An 18,679-nucleotide genomic window follows, 5' to 3' on the forward strand; every position below is an offset into this window, starting at 1 on the left:
CGTAGCTTCGAGAACACTGTCCAACCATCTTGTCCTCTGTCGTCCCCTTCTCCTAGTGCCCTCAATCTTTCCCAACATCAGGGTCTTTTCCAAGGATTCTTCTCTTCTCATGAGGTGGCCAAAGTATTGGAGCCTCAGCTTCACGATCTGTCCTTCCAGGGAGCACTCAGGGCTGATTTCCTTAAGAATGGATAGGTTTGATCTTCTAGCAGTCCATGGGACTCTCAAGAGTCTCCTCCAGCACCATAATTCAAAAGCATCAATTCTTCGGCGACCAGCCTTCTTTATGGTCCAGCTCTCACTTCCATACATCACTACTGGGAAAACCATAGCTTTAACTATACGGACCTTTGTCGGCAAGGTGATGTCTCTGCTTTTTAAGATGCTGTCTAGGTTTGTCATTGCTTTTCTCCCAAGAAGCAGGCGTCTTTTAATTTCATGACTGCTGTCACCATCTGCAGTGATCAAGGAGCCCAAGAAAGTAAAATCTCTCACTGCCTCCATTTCTTCCCCTTCTATTTGCCAGGAGGTGATGGGACCGGTGGCCATGATCTTGGTTTTTTTGATGTTGAGCTCCAGACCATATTTTGCGCTCTCCTCTTTCACCCTCATTAAAAGGTTCTTTAATTCCTCCTCGCTTTCTGCCATCAAGGTTGTGTCATCTGCATATCTGAGGTTGTTGATATTTCTTCCGGCAATCTTAATTCCGGCTTGGGATTCATCTAGTCCAGCCTTTCGCATGATGAATTCTGCATATAAGTTAAATAAGCAGGGAGACAATATACAACCTTGTCATACTCCTTTCCCAATTTTGAACCAATCAGTTGTTCCATATCCAGTTCTAACTGTAGCTTCTTGTCCCACATAGAGATTTCTCAGGAGACAGATGAGGTGATCAGGCACTCCCATTTCTTTAAGAACTTGCCATAGTTTGCTGTGGTCGACACAGTCAAAGGCTTTTGCATAGTCAATGAAGCAGAAGTAGACGTTTTTCTGGAACTCTCTAGCTTTCTCCATAATCCAGCGCATGTTTGCTATTTGGTCTCTGGTTCCTCTGCCCTTTCGAAATCCAGCTTGCACTTCTGGGAGTTCTCGGTCCACATACTGCCTAAGCCTGCCTTGTAGAATTTTGAGCATAACCTTGCTAGCGTGTGAAATGAGTGCAATTGTGCGGTAGTTGGAGCATTCTTTGGCACTGCCCTTCTTTGGAATTGGGATGTAGACTGATCTTCTCCAATCCTCTGGCCATTGCTGAGTTTTCCAAACTTGCTGGCATATTGGGTGTAGCACCTTAACAGCATCATCTTTTAAAATTTTAAATAGTTCAGCTGGAATATCATCACTTCCACTGGCCTTGTTATTAGCAGTGCTTTCTAAGGCCCATTTGACTTCACTCTCAGGCCCATTTGACTTCACTCTTGTAGCTGTAAGAGACAGAATAACAACAGGAAAACTGGCAGAAACCCAGAAGGCAAAAGTCAGAGATTGATGTGCATTATAATGAGTGAAATAAGTATTTGATCCCCTCTCAACCAGCCAGATGTCAGGCTACCTGGTATATTCACTGTATGTAACGAGCTAATATTTGAAGCACTTGCTGTAAGGGAGAGGTCTTACCTGTATTCCCAGCTTATTGCAGTACCTATACAAAAGACACCTGTCGACAGAAGCAATCAATCCAGCAGATTCCAAAGTAGCCAAAGACCAAAGAGCTGTCCAAGGATTTCAGGGACAAGATTGTAGACCTGCACAAGCTGGACTGGGCTACAAGACTATTGCCAAACAGCTTGGTGAGAAGGTGACAAATGGAAGAAACACAAAATAGCTGTCAACTTCCCTCGGTCTGGGGCTCCATGCAAGATCTCATCTCGTGGAGTTGCAATGATCAGGAGAATGGTGATGAAGCAGCCCAGACACAGGGGGCACTTGTCAATGATCTCAGGGCAGCTGGGACCATAGTCACCATGAAAACAGTTGGTAACACACTACACCGTGAAGGACTGAGATCTTGCAAGGTCCCCTTGCTCAAGACAGCACATGTACAGGCCTGTCTGCAGTTTGCCAATGCACATCTGAATGACCCAGAGGAGAACTGGGTGAAAGTGACCAAAATCAAGCTCTTTGGCATCAACTCAACTCACTGTGTTTGGAGGAGGAGGAATGCTGCCTATGACCCCAAGAACACCATCCCCACCGTCAAACATGGAGGGGGAAATATGCTTTGAGGGTGTTTTTCTGCTAAGGGGACAGGACACCTTCACTGCATCGAAGGGATGATGGACGGGACCATGTATCATCAAATCTTGGGTGAGCACCTGCTTCCCTCAGCCAGGGCATAGAAAATGGATCGAGGATGGGTATTCCAGCATGACAATGACCTAAAACAAACCGCCAAGGGAACAAAGGAGTGGCTCAGGAAGAAGCACATTAAGGTCCTGGTGTGGCCTAGCCAGTCTCCAGACCTTAATCCCATCGAAAATCTGTGGAGGGAGCTGAAGGTTCGAGTAGCTACACATCAGCCTCGAAATCTTTCTTACTTGGAGAGGATCTGCAAAGAGGAATGGGACAAAATACCTCCTGAGATGTGTGCAAACCTGGTGGCCACCTACAAAAAATGTCTGACCTCTGTAATTGCCAACAAGGGTTTTGGCACCAAATACTAAGTCATCTTTTGCAAAGGGATCAAATACTTATTTTACTCATTATAATGCACATCAATCTCTGACTTTTGTCTTCTGGGTTTCTGGGGTTTTCCTGTTGTTATTCTGTCTCTCACAGCTACAATAAACCTACCATTAAAATTATGGACTGGTCATTTCTTTGTCAGAGGGCAAACAGGCAAATTTATCAGGGGATCAAATACTGTCCCCCCTCACTGTAAGTAGCATGAAGGTTGTGACACAGATGAACAAAGGACTGAAATTCTAAAGCATAGACTGCCACTGTATTGTCTTTTCCCCAGGTTCAAAGTGTCAGCTTTACCTTTGGATTTCTCTGTCTTCTTCCGTCTTATGTCACAACCTTAACAATTATTAATTTGGGGGTGGGGATTATTATTTTTTGCCTGAGATTAATGACTTAAAAGGTTATTTTGACTAGTGGAGTGAAGAAGATGACACCAAAGTCATAGCACACCAGAGGTTCACAGTTACCAGCATAGATCAATTTTAGAATAAGCTGCATTTTGCAGGGCTTCTTGTATAAGAATGTTAGCACTGAAAGCTGAATGCATTCTTTCTGTCAGTGGTTTATTGAACTTGCACAACCATATATTTTGCAGTGTATAATTTGGCATCTTCAGGATCCTGCTTTTCTTTGTTTCTTTCTTTTGAAGAAAGTTTTAACTCTTACTGCTGAACAAGATGAATATTTAAATTTTGCTAGTGCCTGTTGAAGGCTAAGATACTAGGAGGAAGTTGTTTAGTACTTCTGGCAGTGATATAACTTCCTAGCTTGGCCTTATGTGCACTTCAGGCTGGAATGAAGAATCTATCACTTATTTGCCCTCAGTTGCCTTCAGTTGTACATAGACTTTTTCAGTGAATAAAATTCCTACTTCATATATACCCACCTATGTATAAATTGTATAAATTTATATGCCACTCTTCAGCATAAAACTGCCAGGGCAGTGAACATTTAATTAAAAAATTATAATAAAAAAGCAAAAAAGCAGAGACAAAGGAAGAACCTAACCAGTCACATCAGCAGAAACCTAAGCAAGGACTTCTGATTGAGCAATGAGGATTTCTTCCCCCTGTGTGAGACCCTAGCTGGCACCCACTGTAATTTGCTCAGGGGTGGGTGGGAGAACCCCCAGAACAGCACATAAAGAGAGGAGAGGGGAGATACTGTGATTATTTCTGGCAAGTAAGAATGCTTGCACAGAAGGAACAACTGGAATAATGTTGAATTCCACCCATTAACAGTAGCTCATAAAACAATAAAATCAAGCAGGCGTAAACCTTGAAACTAAAATAACTTGCAAAACACAATGAAATGCCTGGACAAATTTAAAAAGCAACAACACGTCAACAGGGCTAGCTTCCGAGGTGAGCTTCACTTTGTAGGGTGTTTAAAACTTGGGATGACATGGCCAACAGGACTCCTCTCTTACCACTATTCATCTAATTTCAGGATGGCAAAGGAGACCTGGTGGAAGGTCGCAAATGAAGAATTGCAGGTGGGCTTGTGAGGAATATGGCAGTCCTTCAAGTATCCTGTACAGTCATACCTCGGGTTACAGACACTTCGGGTTGTGCATTTTTGGGTTGCGGCCCCTGCTGAACCCGGAAGTACCGGAACAGGTTACTTCCAGGTTTGGGCGCTCGCGCATGTGCAGAAGTACAAAATGACGTCACGCAAATGCACAGAAGCGCCGAATCGCGTCATGGGAAGACATGGCGCTGCGGGTTGCAAACGTGCCTCCCGCACAGATCACATTCACAACCCGAGGTATGACTGTATCTTATATCCTACTTCGATCATCCAGATATAAGGAACTAGAAAAATGGCTTTTATGAGCTTGGGTACTTTCCCAAACACATGGGTGTAATGTTAACTTGAGACCACGACTCTGGGTACCTGTCCATGGACAGGCCATGGTAGTAAGAAGATGATCGATTTTAGCATAGAACTAAATGCAATATTTTGATTCCTATGAAAAATATCAGTTATTTTCAAGAGCATGATGGGAACGAGGAACTGAGCAGAAGGAGAACGTATGTCTGAGAACCGGTTACAGGTAGGTAGCCGTGTTGGTCTGGATCGAAGTAAAATAATAATAATAAAAAATTCCTTCAGTAGCACCTTAAAGACCAACTAAGTTTTTATTTTGGTATGAGCTTTCGTGTGCATGCACACTTCTTCTTAATGAGAACCCTCATTAATAATACTGTAAGCTCTTACAGAAATATAGGTGGTGCTAGATTTGGGGGCAAGTCCATAGGAAGCACGTTTGCTCATTACTATGCACATATTTTCAAGGTGTTCTCATATGCTAGAAGTCAATGTTATTTACTGGAAAACCTAAGGAATTTTAAGGAGTTATGGACATAAGACCATCCATAGCATATTGTGATTAATAAAAAACTAATGCTAGCAAGTAAAATTATCATAAATATTAAAAAAAACAGAAGTAAATTTTCAATCAATATCCTATTTTAAAGGGAATAAATTCAGGATGAAATATTGGTCTTTTTCTACTATTGTTGTGCCTTTTGGGGGAGGAGATGGCTGGGATTTTGCACGTTAAGATTTGCTACGTATTGCTTAGTATTGTTAATACGTAAAATCCTGGCAAAACGGTGACATTGTAAATGGCTCTAAAGGACCCATTTCAATGTAAATCCTAAGGTTCTATCTCTGTGCAGGGGATTTACATGGGAGAGTCCCATTAATGTTCATGGGACTTATGTGCATAAATCACTTCTGCACTGATGAGAAAATAGACTCCTTAGTATGCAAAATGTCATTTGAAATCAAAGGGCATTTATTAGCATAGGATCCATATGTCTCATAGAACTTCCTGCATTAAAAAATTCCTTCCAGCAGCACCTTAAAGACCAACTAAGTTTTTATTTTGGTATGAGCTTTCGTGTGCACGCACACTTCTTCAGATACACTGAAGCAGAACTCCCCAGGCGCTTATGTAGGGAAAGGGTGGGGTGGGGTATCACTCAGAAGGGTGGTGGAAATGGGTGATTGACTGACTGATAGCTGTTGACGACTGTGAACGACTGCAAATGTCTTGCATGAAAAAGCAAGGGTTGGGATGGCTGAAGATCGCTTTATCATGTATAATGAGATAAGAATCCTATGTCTCTGTTCAAACCAGGTCCCTCCATGGTTTTGAGCTTGGTGATAAGTTGCAATTCAGCAACCTCTCTTTCACATTAAAACATTGTGAAAGATAGCCAATGCATAGCACCCACTCATATATAAGTAACATACTATCTCCTGTAAAATTTTAGCATCTCCTCTACATTATGAATTATCTGCAATATTTCAGTTTTTAAAATGAGGACTTAATTATCCTTATGTTTATAAAACAATATCCCTAGCTATACTTCCAGTCTAGTATTTTTTGTTATTCTTTGCTAAGTGCTAGGGTTTTTCAAATCAGTATTTAATTCATCTCTTCCCTCCTGATCACCAGCACTCATCAGTCTGTGTCTCCTCCTACCTCCAATAGTACACAGCAACCCTATTCATAGGCCATTCATAATTTTTTTCCATAGGCCCTTCCTTTTGCTTTCTTGACCTTCAGATTTGTGTGCAGTTTTCTCATAGCTCAAATGTATTTCCATTCTTTCACAGTAGCTGTGCTTTGAGTGGCTTCTAGTGTTGCAGATCATAAATGGGGAGGACGACAGGAAGCACCCATGTGGCATTCTTTACCATGTTCTCTGCATTTCTCCCCTCCCCTCCCAAACCAATATTTTATATTTCCCAGTGCAAAGAGATCTGATACTGAAGCTTGGCTCCAAGCAAAGCTTTGTGGCACCCCAAAGGCAGCCAACGGTGAAAGACAGTATACTTCAATGAGTGAAGAATAAAAGGGGCATCAAAATATCTTTATCATATTCATATCATAAAGGGTTGGATGAGTTTTTGGACCACAAGACAATTATTGGCTATTAGCTATGATACCGTACTTAAAAATGAAACATTTGTGTTCAGAAACAGTATACCTTGGATTACCAGATTCTGAGTATAATGGGAGGAAATGGCTTTAATTATTCAAATTTAATAAATAATTATAGTAATAATTCTTAGTCTCTGACATTTTAATTTTCTGTTTTGTACACTACTCAGTGTTATTTGTGATAGACAGTTTTGTTTATAATCTTTTTTATCTAATTCTTATGGAATATTACTAATGTTTTATTGTTTGCATGTAAACTGCTTAGAGATTTGTAAGTGGTATAAACATAAATAAACTGTGATTGTTTTAGTCTGTTCCTTAATGTCTGTTTTTTTATTGTTTTTGGCTGTTCTTAACGTTTGTGTTTTAATTTTTCTTTATACTTTCTTATCTTGCATTTCTTTTTTAAAAAAATTTGCACAAGCTTTGTGGAACAGCCAGCAGATTGGCTTAGTCTGAACCAGAGGAAGTGGTCTGTTAGTTATCTGGGTCCCAACTTCTTTAAATGTGAAGGCTTGGTAGCTAATATAGCTAGTGCATGCAGATCTCTCTGCATTAGTGTAAAAAATGTAAATCTGAATCTCTCTTAGCATCCTACCACTGACTTTTAGCACCAGCTGCAGTTTCCACACCAGGCATAAGGGTAAACTCACATACCCACATTACAGTGGTCGATTCCTGATAATTATTATTAGTTGCACTTTTTTGTCTCAAAAAAAGTCTCAAAGTATTTATGTATGATGGTATCCAAGTTGCCCAGAGAATCTCGGCAGGCCCATTGTTTATGAAAGTGGCCAACTCTGGCACTCTGTAAGGAGTCAGTAAAACTAAGCATAAGCACTGATCAATAGATTCGTTTTATGACAGACATAGGTTTTATTTATTATTTGTTTTTTTATCCCCACCCTTTGTCCATGCAGTTAGCATCAATAATAAGCTAGCAAAGATAATAAAACAATTATTAAAATGTAGGCTTGAAACAGGTAAACACTGAACACCACACCCTGACCAGATGCTGCTGAGTGGTTCTACCCACGAAGCACAAAACATAAAAATGCTGAAAACATGATTCCAGGGCTTTCCAGCAGGTGTCACTATTGGCAAATATAAAATTCAAACTATGCATTTATTTCAAATGATATTGAATAATGCGTTCATTCAAATAATGTGGTGTCTCAAAGAAGTACATGTTAGGGGTTGCTTCTAAAACACACATGCATGTGTGTTTTATATTCCATCTAAAGTGTGTGTGTTTTTTGTTAATCAGGTTTAATGGGGAATTGACATATGACAGAATAAAAATGAATAATTTCAAATGAAATGGCCATACTGTTCATTACCACATAAAAATATTATTTTTCTTTTATTATCTTTTCTTCTCTTAGACAGTTTACATATCTTCAGTTTTTAATTTTGTCTATTAAATGGCAATGTTAATTATTTGTTTCAATATCTTTTTATATGATGCTCAGAGAGCATAACATAAATATTGTAAATAATGAAATAGTTTATACAACTTTAGAAAATACTTTACCATGCAAACTAGGTAGGAACTCAAATGCTGGCATATATACTGATATATATATTCACTTTCGGAAACAGGCTAGGTTTTAAAATCTTAATATGAGAAGCTTTTTAAGGCATCAATTTACTTTTGAATTTTTGACCATTATATATTAGACATCATACCATATATTGCTATTGGCAAAAAAGTAAGTTATAAATACAAAGTGAATTATACTTAGGAGAAAAATCATTATTTAATTACATATGTATTTCTTAGAATTATAGAATTGGAAGAGACCGGGAGGGTCATCTGGTCCAACCCTCTGTGTTATGGAGTGGAGGGGGCACCAGGATTGGCAGGATGAGGATGACCTGGAAGAGAGCACCAGTGACTACTGGGGGTCCTTGGGACATGGGTAAAGAGCCCTCAGGACCCCGTGGAGCATAGAGAGGCATCAGAGGAGCTGGTGGATGAAAGGCCAACAGGAGAGCAGGAAGGCAGCCTGAAGTACCAGCAAGGAGGGGCTAGGACCCTGGGAGGAACATGACTATGCCCCTGCTGTCCCCAATGGCCAGGAGGAGAATTACAAATACAGAACAGCTGGGGCAGCAGATACGAAGGAGTGTAAAATTGAGAGCACATGACTCACCACTTGAAGCCAGTTAAGAGCCAGGCCAGGACCTGAAACCAATAGAGCCAAGACCCAAGTGGTGATTCTCTGACAGTCAACTTAGGACTATAAAAGAGGAGATGTAGCAGGTACTCATGGTTGCCATAACTTTCTAGGGTGGGCATTTGTTTGACACAAGAGCTGCATAGGAAGGGGACCTTAGAGACTGACAGAGTCAATGGCAGTGGAGGGAAATGAGGAGAGCATTGCCTGGACAGTGGAGGAGCATGTGGGTCATGCCAGTAAGCTGCTGTGATGCCAGACAGTGGGAGGAAGTGAGGGGAACAGGTGCTTTGGGAGAACCATAGCTGCTGACACCTAGGAACCACCAGGGGTAGAGGACTACAGTGTACATAGCCAGTGCAGAGGAGCAACTGGTCCCAATGTTGGGACTGAGAAGATCGCAGCATGTGGCCTGCTAAACTCAGCACTGGATGCCCAAGAAACACCCTACAATGCAGGAATCTCAGCTAAAGCATCCAGGACGGATGGCCATCCCACATCTGCTTAAAAGCCTCCAACAAAGGACAGTTCACTACCTCCTGATGAAGTCTGTCAAACTGCTCTTACCATCAGAAATTTCCTTAATTTAACTTGTAACTTGAAACCATTGGTTTGGTCCTACCTTCTGGAGCAGGAGGAGACAAGCTTGCTACTTCTTCCATGTGACAGCCCTTTAGATGTTTGAAGAAGGCTATCATATCTGTTCCTAGTCTCCTCTTTTCCAGGCTAAACATATCCAGCTTCCTCAACCATCCTTCATACTGCTTGGTTTTTAGACCCTTGATTATCTTGCTCGTCCTCCTCTGCACATGTTCCAGCTTGTTAATACAGTATCCTCCTTAAATTGTGGTGCCCAGAACTGGAAACAGTATTCAGGATATGGTCTCAGCAAAGCAGACTAGAGCGGTACTGTTACTTCCTGTAACTTGGACACTATACTTCTGTTGAGACAGCCTAGAATAGTGCTAGCTTTTTTGTTATTGCCTCACATTCTTTATTAACAACAACAACAACAACAAAAATCCTTCCAGTAGCACCTTAGAGACCAACTAAGTTTGTCATTAAGTTTGTCATTGTCTCTAAGGTGCTACTGGAAGAATTTTTTTTAAATTTTGTTTTGACTATGGCAGAGCAACATGGCTACCTACCTGTAACTATTCTTTTTTCATGTTAAGCTTGTGGGCTACTAAACACCTGTATCCTTTTCACATGTACTACTGGCAAGCCGGGTGTCCCCCAGGCGCAGCTGGTGGTTTGTTGCCTAAGTGTAGAATTTACATTTGTCCCTGTTGAAATTCATTTTGTTAGTTCTCTAGTCTATTAAGGCAATCTTGAATCCTAACAAGGTCTTAGGACTTAGGAGAACTTTCTAAAGAGGCTTCCTTTGTATTGCTAACTTGATTCAGCACCCTGGAGAGCTCCAATGAGGAACTTGCTCTAATAATGGTTGGAAATGGACCAGAACAGGTATCCCAGACCCTGGAGAGATTTATAGGTAAGCACCAGCACTAAGATGACCTCTGAGGAAAAAAAGAAGCCCGCTGCTGTCTCATCTTTAATGGTAAACCACTTATAATTTGTCTGCTCTCAAAAACTATCATATCAGTTCAATAGTTTAACTTTTATTGGCACAGGATGAAAGGACTGAAAGCTCCTCTATGCCAAATTCCCTACCTGTGGAAAGGAAGCAGATCAGGGAAAAGGGCTCTAAGCCTAAACTTCTTCCTGATAGAGTAATTTTCTGTGGGTAGGAATTTTTTTTATGTCAGGCATCCTTCAAATATCTAGAAGGCTGTGATTCCCCCAGTAGATGGGTTTTAAGGTCTATACACCATAGTTGTCAAGTTCTCCCCCCTTTTAAGGGAAATTGCCTTATGCTGAATAGGCTTCCTCGTTAGAAAAGGGAAAACTTGACAGCTATGATATACACTTGGTTGTCCTTACCACTTGCAATAACAGTTGCTTAAGCACATTGGCATACTTGTCTGAGGGGAACAAGGTTTTAACTGCATACACAAATTTGGTTGTAAACTTCAATAATAAAAATTGTGTTTGGCATAACATGATGGACTTAGACCACTTGACAAACACTGGTAAACCTCTCCATTATTACAGCTGTCCATACCTTAAGACTTGTTCTGAGGATTTAGGCATTCCCCTCCTTTTATTTTACAGCCATCACATTTTGACATTTAGAAGCTATAATGTAAGACACAGAAATAAAAACATTCTGTCTCTTTATCTTGTTCTGTTTATGAGCACTGAAATCTGGTTTTAGGAGAAAACAGCTTCAGATATGTAATTCAAAAAGTTCCCCTGCCTGCATTGTTAAATCCACAAACCTTTCTTTCTTGAATGTTTCATTGCATGAATTCATTGTAAAGGAAATGCTTCATTCTAATGGTAGTTGCTTGCTTCCAAATGCTATAGTTGCATATTGGCAGCTTACATTTACAAGCATTTTAGTACTAACTTTTTAATTAAAATTTTTAAAAAAACAAACACAAATGTGATTTAAGACTAAGCTCAGACATATAACAGAGACTCAATAATTTATCTTGGTGGACAGGAATTTCTTTATTTCATATTTGCCCGATTATTCTGCAGGGCATTCCTAAAACATGGAATTGCATCTCTGCGTGCATTAGGCAGGGTCATCATCAGTCGTCTGCCTCCTTTCCCAAGGGAGAAGCCACCCTATTCTCTGGACCAACCCTCTCTAAGGTTTGGTTAGGTTGGGTTTGCCTGAATTTCCTAGGAGTGATGTCAGTAGCATTTCCTCTTGTTGTTGTAAGTGCTTTATTGTCTTCTCTCCTGCTATGTTTTCTTAACCCATTGACTTCCTCCTGTTACTATATGCTGCCCCCACCCCCTGTGTTCTTTATTGTTTTCTGTGTGGACTCTCTCATCTTTGTGTTCTGTTTAGTGTTCCTCCCCTCATTTCCCCTTAGGTTTGGGGCAAAATTCACACACTGATGCAGCCGCAGGATAATTATTTTACTTTTTAACATCAGAGTAATTCTAGTGAAATTGTGCTCTCTTATGGAGTTTGGCCGGTCCTGCCTTCATAATCTGCTTGTCAGGAACACCATTTTATCTTCTCCATTGCAACATCCTTTTAATCTGCTGAGGCATGTGTGTTTTCTCTGGGCTTAATTTGTGCCAGAGATATCAGATCTTAAAATAGAAACAGTAATGCCAAAATAAATAAGAACAGTAATGCCAAAATAAATGGGTTTCTGAGAATGTGCAGGGTGTATTTCCTTCATCACGGCTAATGTGCACACAAGCTGGTATTAGGGGGTACAGATTCATGATTTGAGGTTGCATGCTCTTAAGTGGACTTGCATGCTCTCAAGTGGACTTGCTCTTCTACTTTTAGAAATTCACTGCAATGTGTTTTTATTAGCTTCAGGAAAGGTAAGTTAGTTGGTTTGTATTCTTACAGAGCTTTTTTTAAAAGTTGTATTTTATAAATATAGGGTGACATCAAACTGTCATACTAAGAGTAGAGCCATTGGATTTTAGAAACTTAACTCAATTTATTTCAATGGGTTTAGGCTGAATATGAGCAACATTGGGTATCACCCCAACAAAAGAAATTGGGTATAGTCCCAATAATACATGATGAGATTTTTAACCATGAATTTTTGAACCTTAATGGTAACAATTGTAATGATACTCTCCCTTTCTCCCATTTTGAAAAAGAACAAACAAAACCAGCAGCAGAAAATCATTGGGTGGGTGGGTGGAACCTAAAGCAGATGGTTTCAACTCTTTATTAGGGAATTAGGTTTTGAGCTGATGCTGTTCCTTGAAGAGAACAACAGGAGCTGTGATGAATCTTCAAACTACCGTAGTACCCCAGAATATTTATTAATAATGACTAATTCTGAGTAAGCTGTCCTGGCTTTGTCCTTGTTTTCTCCCCCCCCCCAAAAAAATGTAAGGTGCAATTTACATGGATCAATAAATCATTATTTAGCACAGTCTCAGGCCTTTATTGGTTTGGGGTTTTTTTTATTTGGTTTGCTTCTTGTCTCTATTCCTGTGCCCTGCTTTAGGGGCAGACTCTATAAAATCATGTAAGTAGAGGTTGCATGGCCAGTTGTCATAGATGCTTTAGTTGAGATTCCTGCATTGCAGGGGTTGGACTACATGACCCTTGCGTCTCTTCCAACTAAAAGATTCTATGATTGTATGATTCTATGCTAATTAATATCCTAAATGAAAGAATAAATAAATATCATAGAATCTTAGAGTTGGAAGGGGACCCTACGGATCATCTAGTTGAACCCCCTGCAATATAGGGTGCTCAAACCCACAACCCTGAGATTAATAAAACCCACAATCTCATGTTCTGTCAACTGAGCTATGCTCTATAATAGCAGGCAGCTGCTATTCCCCATTTTATCCAAAGAACTCCTTGCTTTTGTTTCTTGAAACGAGAGCTACAACTATTGATTTACAGTGTCAAAAATCTCTAGTTCTACCATGTCGAGCCACATTTATACAATCATTACTCCCAGAAAGATTATAAACCTTTATAATTCCACCCTCTTGTTAAGCAAGCTATTAAAGTTTTACAGTTCTTTCATTTAACATACTGTGGATAGATGGGCAGATTTTTCCTCTCACCCTCCAGTTTGGAAACATTAATGTGCAATGATTTGCATAGTTTCTGTACACTACTTCCATAACAAGCACAAGTGTTTCCATTGGGGAAATTTAGCTTGGCTTTGGAGGAAAAGGCTCTGCTGCCTTTGATCTCCCTACTTGTCTCATTCTCTCTGAACCTAAGATGTACTTTCACTTTTGGTTTGCTGTATCTAAATTAGCATACCCTCCAAGTGTCCTGGATTTCCAGGGACAGTTCTGGAATTATGAACATTATGGTTTCTGATTTGATCCTGGGACACACTTGTGTCCCTCACCAGCACCACCAGCTCCGAGCTCGGGGAGAAGGGTGAGCCAGTGCTTGACCTGAGAAACAACGAAAGCTGCAGTAACTGCTGTGAGGGAGCATCCCATTGCTGCTGGCCTCCCTTGGACAATTCGTAGTGGTTGCTGGAGAGTGTTTTTAAGAGGTTTTCTCAGGACAGTGAAGGGGTGTGTGCTGTGTAATGGTACGTTTCCTTTTTGGTTTCCTTTTTCTGATAGGAAATGCTCTGCATGGAGGGTGCAGGACAAAAATGTGGGGGGATTGAGGAGGGTCAGCTGTGGGGGGGGTGTAGTGAGAAATGCATCTATTTTCATCTGGGGTGTGTTGGAGGGTATGCATTAGGGCCTGATTCTACACCACTTGCCACCTGGAAGTCATTAGCATGTGCAGGGCCACTGTGCAGGGCCTCAGGAGTGAATGTACCAAAGGTTGCTGCTGTTAGTTCTTGTAAAACACTGCTTTTATGCAGCAAAGCCTTGGACTGGGCTGTTCTTATGAAAACTGGTGACAGATTGACCAGGACATATGAGTAGAGTGTTTTAAATGTCTTCTGTAGGTCTTAGGAGATGAAGATATCTTTCTCAGTGTTTCCTTTTAATCAAATTACATGCCAGATACAAATATTTTATATGGTCACTACTTTTTGGTATTGTTGGCTTTGACAAATCAGCTCACTGATATGTACAAATCAGCTACTGTCTGTTCAATATTTAATACCTTGGGTTTTGTAGGTCAGTGATAATCAGAATTCACTTCTCATTTTACAATATCTAAAGACAAGTGGGGTTTTGGTTTTCTTTCCACCTTATTTGAGGAAAAGATGTGAAAATCCCATTATCTTTATAAACTGCTCAAACACAGAATACTAATTGGACACCAATTCATTAATTCTTTTCCATTGATATGGTTCTAGAAGCATGAGGTATTTCACAGAAAAAGGAGTACTGAGAAAGCTGTGTCTATTATCACAACATAGTCAAAGGCCTTACTCCTCAAAGTTCAGTTCAATAGAATGAAAATAAACAGATATTCTAAGAATATTTAAAATTGAGTTTTCTGCTGCTGGATGGACCACCTCCATTTATCTACCAGACATACAATACAGGTAATAGTAATATTAGTTTTTCACTCTCTGACTTCTTTCTGTGTGTCAGTCAGCAAAAGGATAGAGACTTTGTAGAAATAAATATAATAGAATACTCATTATCCAAACATCCATTGTCTGAAACTCTGTAGTCACAGAAACCAGTTTGGCACCATCACAGCCTTAGGTCAACAGCAACCCTTGTAAATTTTAAATTTTGTCCAATTTATTCATGCCTGATTCCCACTCCTACCCCCAAATGTTTTGACCACTGAGTATTTGGAATAACATTCTACTATATATACATATTGCACATTTTCTACAGATTTTTAAGATTTTAAATAGAAAAGGATAGGGGCCTTAGAGTTCACTGTCAAAATGGTTTAGAAATTCAAGGAGCTCTTTGTAAGACAAAGAAACCTCAGAACTCACTCTAAAATTCAGTCACTTAAAGCAGAAACTCTGAATTTAAAGGACAGGCCTCCAATTATTTTTCTTTTGCCTTTTTTTATGTAGAATTTTGTATTATGTCATTTGAATTTGCCATGTAAAATCTATTCTACATTTGTTTGAGCTTATTCTCACTATGAATTATTTTTCCTCCTTTATGGAGTTAATTAAAGTTAATACTCAAGATCCACATGTGTTTATGCTAGTTTTGCAAAAGCAATGGCTTGAGAAGGCAATGGGAGTTGACAGACCAAGCAAGGTCCATACGTACCCCAAAAACAGATTGCCCACAGAAACTGTTGCTAAAGTCACCACTCACACAAGGCATTTCTGCTGTCTCTGGATAGGGGGCATTCCTCAAGGACCCATACCTGTTTTTGGAACCTGCAGTAGTAAATGCTTGTGCTGGTTTACCAGAACTAAATGGATGAATGGAGCTTAGGAACATAGGAAGTTGTGTCAGGCTATTGGTCCACCTACTTCAGTATTGTCTTCATTGTCTGGCAACAGTTTTCAAGGATTTCAGACAGCTGTTAATCAATCTATGGCCTTTTAAAGTGAAGGTGGGGTTATTGTCTTTTTTATTATGTGTTCTAATTTGTAAACTCCCCTATAGTCTCTTGATGAAGGGCGGCATACAAATTTAATAGATACGTAATTCATAAAGAAGTGTTGTGGCATTGTAATATGGATGGTGAGAATCATGTTCTCTTGGAGGAAAGATAGAATAGAAATGTAATAAAATGTTGCTTGGGCTGTCTGATCAATGGCACATACTGAAAGTTTGAAGCATCTGTAGCATAACTGTTGGAACACTATCTGCAAAATCTCATCATTGGTAGAGCATGCATGCAATTAAAACAAATGCCAGGCAATACAAGAATTCCTTAAAAATAATGCTTTGAATATTAGTCAAGTCAAATCAAGCTCTTCATTTGTGATTAGCATTATTAAGAATTACAGTCATGGAGCATGGATACTCCTGGGTTAATGAATGCAAACGCAACTGCAAGGATGTGTTTTTAAAAATCAGAAACTTTATTAAAATGTAAATTTTAATTTTTAATCAAATTAGATATTTCTTTTCATTTTCTAGTCTCAGAAAAATTATATAATTTGCTCCCCTTAAAATAGTGCCGACTGTTAACAAATTTAGAAGCTAGTGCTCAAAGAGGATGTTAAAAAGCACTTCAAATAACATGACAATCTCATCTTTACAGTAATACCAGGTTGTTAATTAGCTGAGCTACCCAAATACTGAGATTATAGTTAAAATGGCTCTGAGTAGGAGGTGATAATGATGCGCTGCCTGTTTTACAACACATTATATGCAGTGCACATTAATTCCAGTTTTTTTAAAAAAATTCCATCATTATTAAAAAGCTCCCATTTTAAAGAGTGAAATCACTCTGAGAGAAGCTTACCTTATTAACCATGTCTATAATAGATACTGCTATATCTGGCAATAGGAAGATACGTCAAAGTATGTTAAAGGAAGAAGTTGGCTCTTTAATCAGCTGCAAGACAGAAACACCAGCGCAAATTAAAAAAAAAAAGATGAATAATTCTGGAAATGCTGCTTTTGGAAAAAGAAATAGTTTTAATCTTGAGCTACAAAAATTTTAAATGATACACATGGGAATTGTCTTCCCATGAATATAATTTTCTTGCAGGTTCATGCCAATATAGGAAATGAATTATCCAATACAGCCGGGGGTGGGGAGGGGAGGGTTTACAAACAATAGGTGGGGTGCTAATACATTTTTGGGTGCACTGTGGCTAAAGCAATTGGACAAGATTCGGCTAACAAGTCCTGGTAACAGAAGACCACACAAGTACTTATGTTAGTGCAATGCGGCTTCCCCCTCTCTTCCCCACCTCCATGGTCCTCCCTAAATTGGCTTGGGGTTGTGTGTGACCAGAGAACTCCCAGAGCAGTGTGTGTAGGGGGGAGTGAGTGGATCTCTCCATCTGGTAAGCTGACTGAAATCTGGTGAGCTAAAACGGCTGCCATATCGCCATGCTGACTATATCCTGTTGAGTTTAAATAAGAGAATTTGGCTTTTAAAAACAACAACAGTCCAGTCATTTTTACTTGGTTCTCCCATGCATTTTAGCCCCTGAGTAATGCTGACCTTCCTGTTGGCAGAACTAGGAAATCTGCTTTGGTTGGTAGTCAGTGGCTAATTTCTAAAAAGAAAAGCACCAGGGCTTTCAGCCATAGCAGGGGTTGCTAACCTTTATGGCCCAGTGGGCACGTTTGGAATTTTGAGTGTGTCGTGCTGCAAGTCACAAAATGGCTGCCAGGGTGTGTATGTGGTATAATTCAAAATGAAGGCACGAATAACACAACGTAACTGCCACATCTAAAAAAGAGACATTAACACAAAATGGTGCAGACATGCCCATCTATCAGTGGGAAATAGGTTAAGAACAGAAGGGATGGAGGGTGTCTAATCCTTGCATCTAATAAAATGTGGGCATGTTTACAGATGCATGTTCAATGTCAGAGACACTAAGCTGGTACATTGTAGAAGAGAGACTAAACGGAACTGAGCAGGGAGGGCAAAGTGTCTATAATGAATTATGCATTTTTGAGGGGATATTTACTGAGACCTCTTGTGGACACAATAAGAGGTACTAACAAGTGCACCCAACTTGTGACCCCTAAGCTACAACCTGTGGTTACTCAGTAGTGAAGGAAATGCACTTTGAATGTGCTTATAGACCTTCTTAGCTTTATTATTTCTTCACATTCTTCTTGGAATTTAAGAGTTTTCTCGAATTAACCCCTAATGGTAGACTGCTTAGAGAGAAGGGACATGGTATGGGGAGGAAGCATGGCCTAGATAGAAGCCTTAGGGCTGGAAGGCTACATTTGATCCCCAGACTTGAAGTTCCGCATCCCTGCACTGGGACATACATTTATGTGCACAAAGATGTGCACAAAGATGCACTTTTCAATGCAACTCATGGGATGCACTCTTGGAAGGAAAGGCGTGTCTTCCTATCCAACTCCCAATGTGAAGACATGTTGTTGTTTAGTCGTTTAGTCTTGTCCGACTCTTCATGACCCCATGGACCATAGCACGCCAGGCACTCCTGTCTTCCACTGCCTCCCGCAGTTTGGTCAAATATGAAGACATACCCACATCTGTTTGCAACATCTGTGCCACTACATGTCCCCATGACATACACACGGTATCTGTTGCATGCTTCGTGGTACATGAGCATCCCTGGAACATGACTTTTACCATCCGTTGCACCACTTAGCTTCAACTGGTATTGCATATGCTTATTTTCTTATTTTTTTCTGAACTGATTATTGATAGCTTTGGAGTACTCTGAGTGAAATGTGGCACCACTTGGATTATCTTTCA

General features: G+C 40.0%; 1 long non-coding RNA gene across 1 annotated transcript in view; it reads left to right on the forward strand.

The window, feature by feature from the left end:
* LOC118093467 (uncharacterized) overlaps window positions 1-6,571 on the forward strand; it is a 95,867-nt gene extending 89,296 nt beyond the window's left edge. Inside the window, exons 5-6 of the long non-coding RNA XR_015949907.1 lie at window positions 4,135-4,180; window positions 6,452-6,571. This is a non-coding gene — a long non-coding RNA (uncharacterized LOC118093467). The remainder of the gene's footprint in view (window positions 1-4,134; window positions 4,181-6,451) is intronic.
* The last annotated feature ends 12,108 nt before the right edge of the window (window positions 6,572-18,679 follow it).

The sequence above is a fragment of the Zootoca vivipara genome, chromosome 5, assembly GCF_965207765.1.
Source record: "Zootoca vivipara chromosome 5, rZooViv2.hap1.1, whole genome shotgun sequence".
Classification (NCBI taxonomy): Eukaryota; Metazoa; Chordata; class Lepidosauria; order Squamata; family Lacertidae; genus Zootoca; species Zootoca vivipara.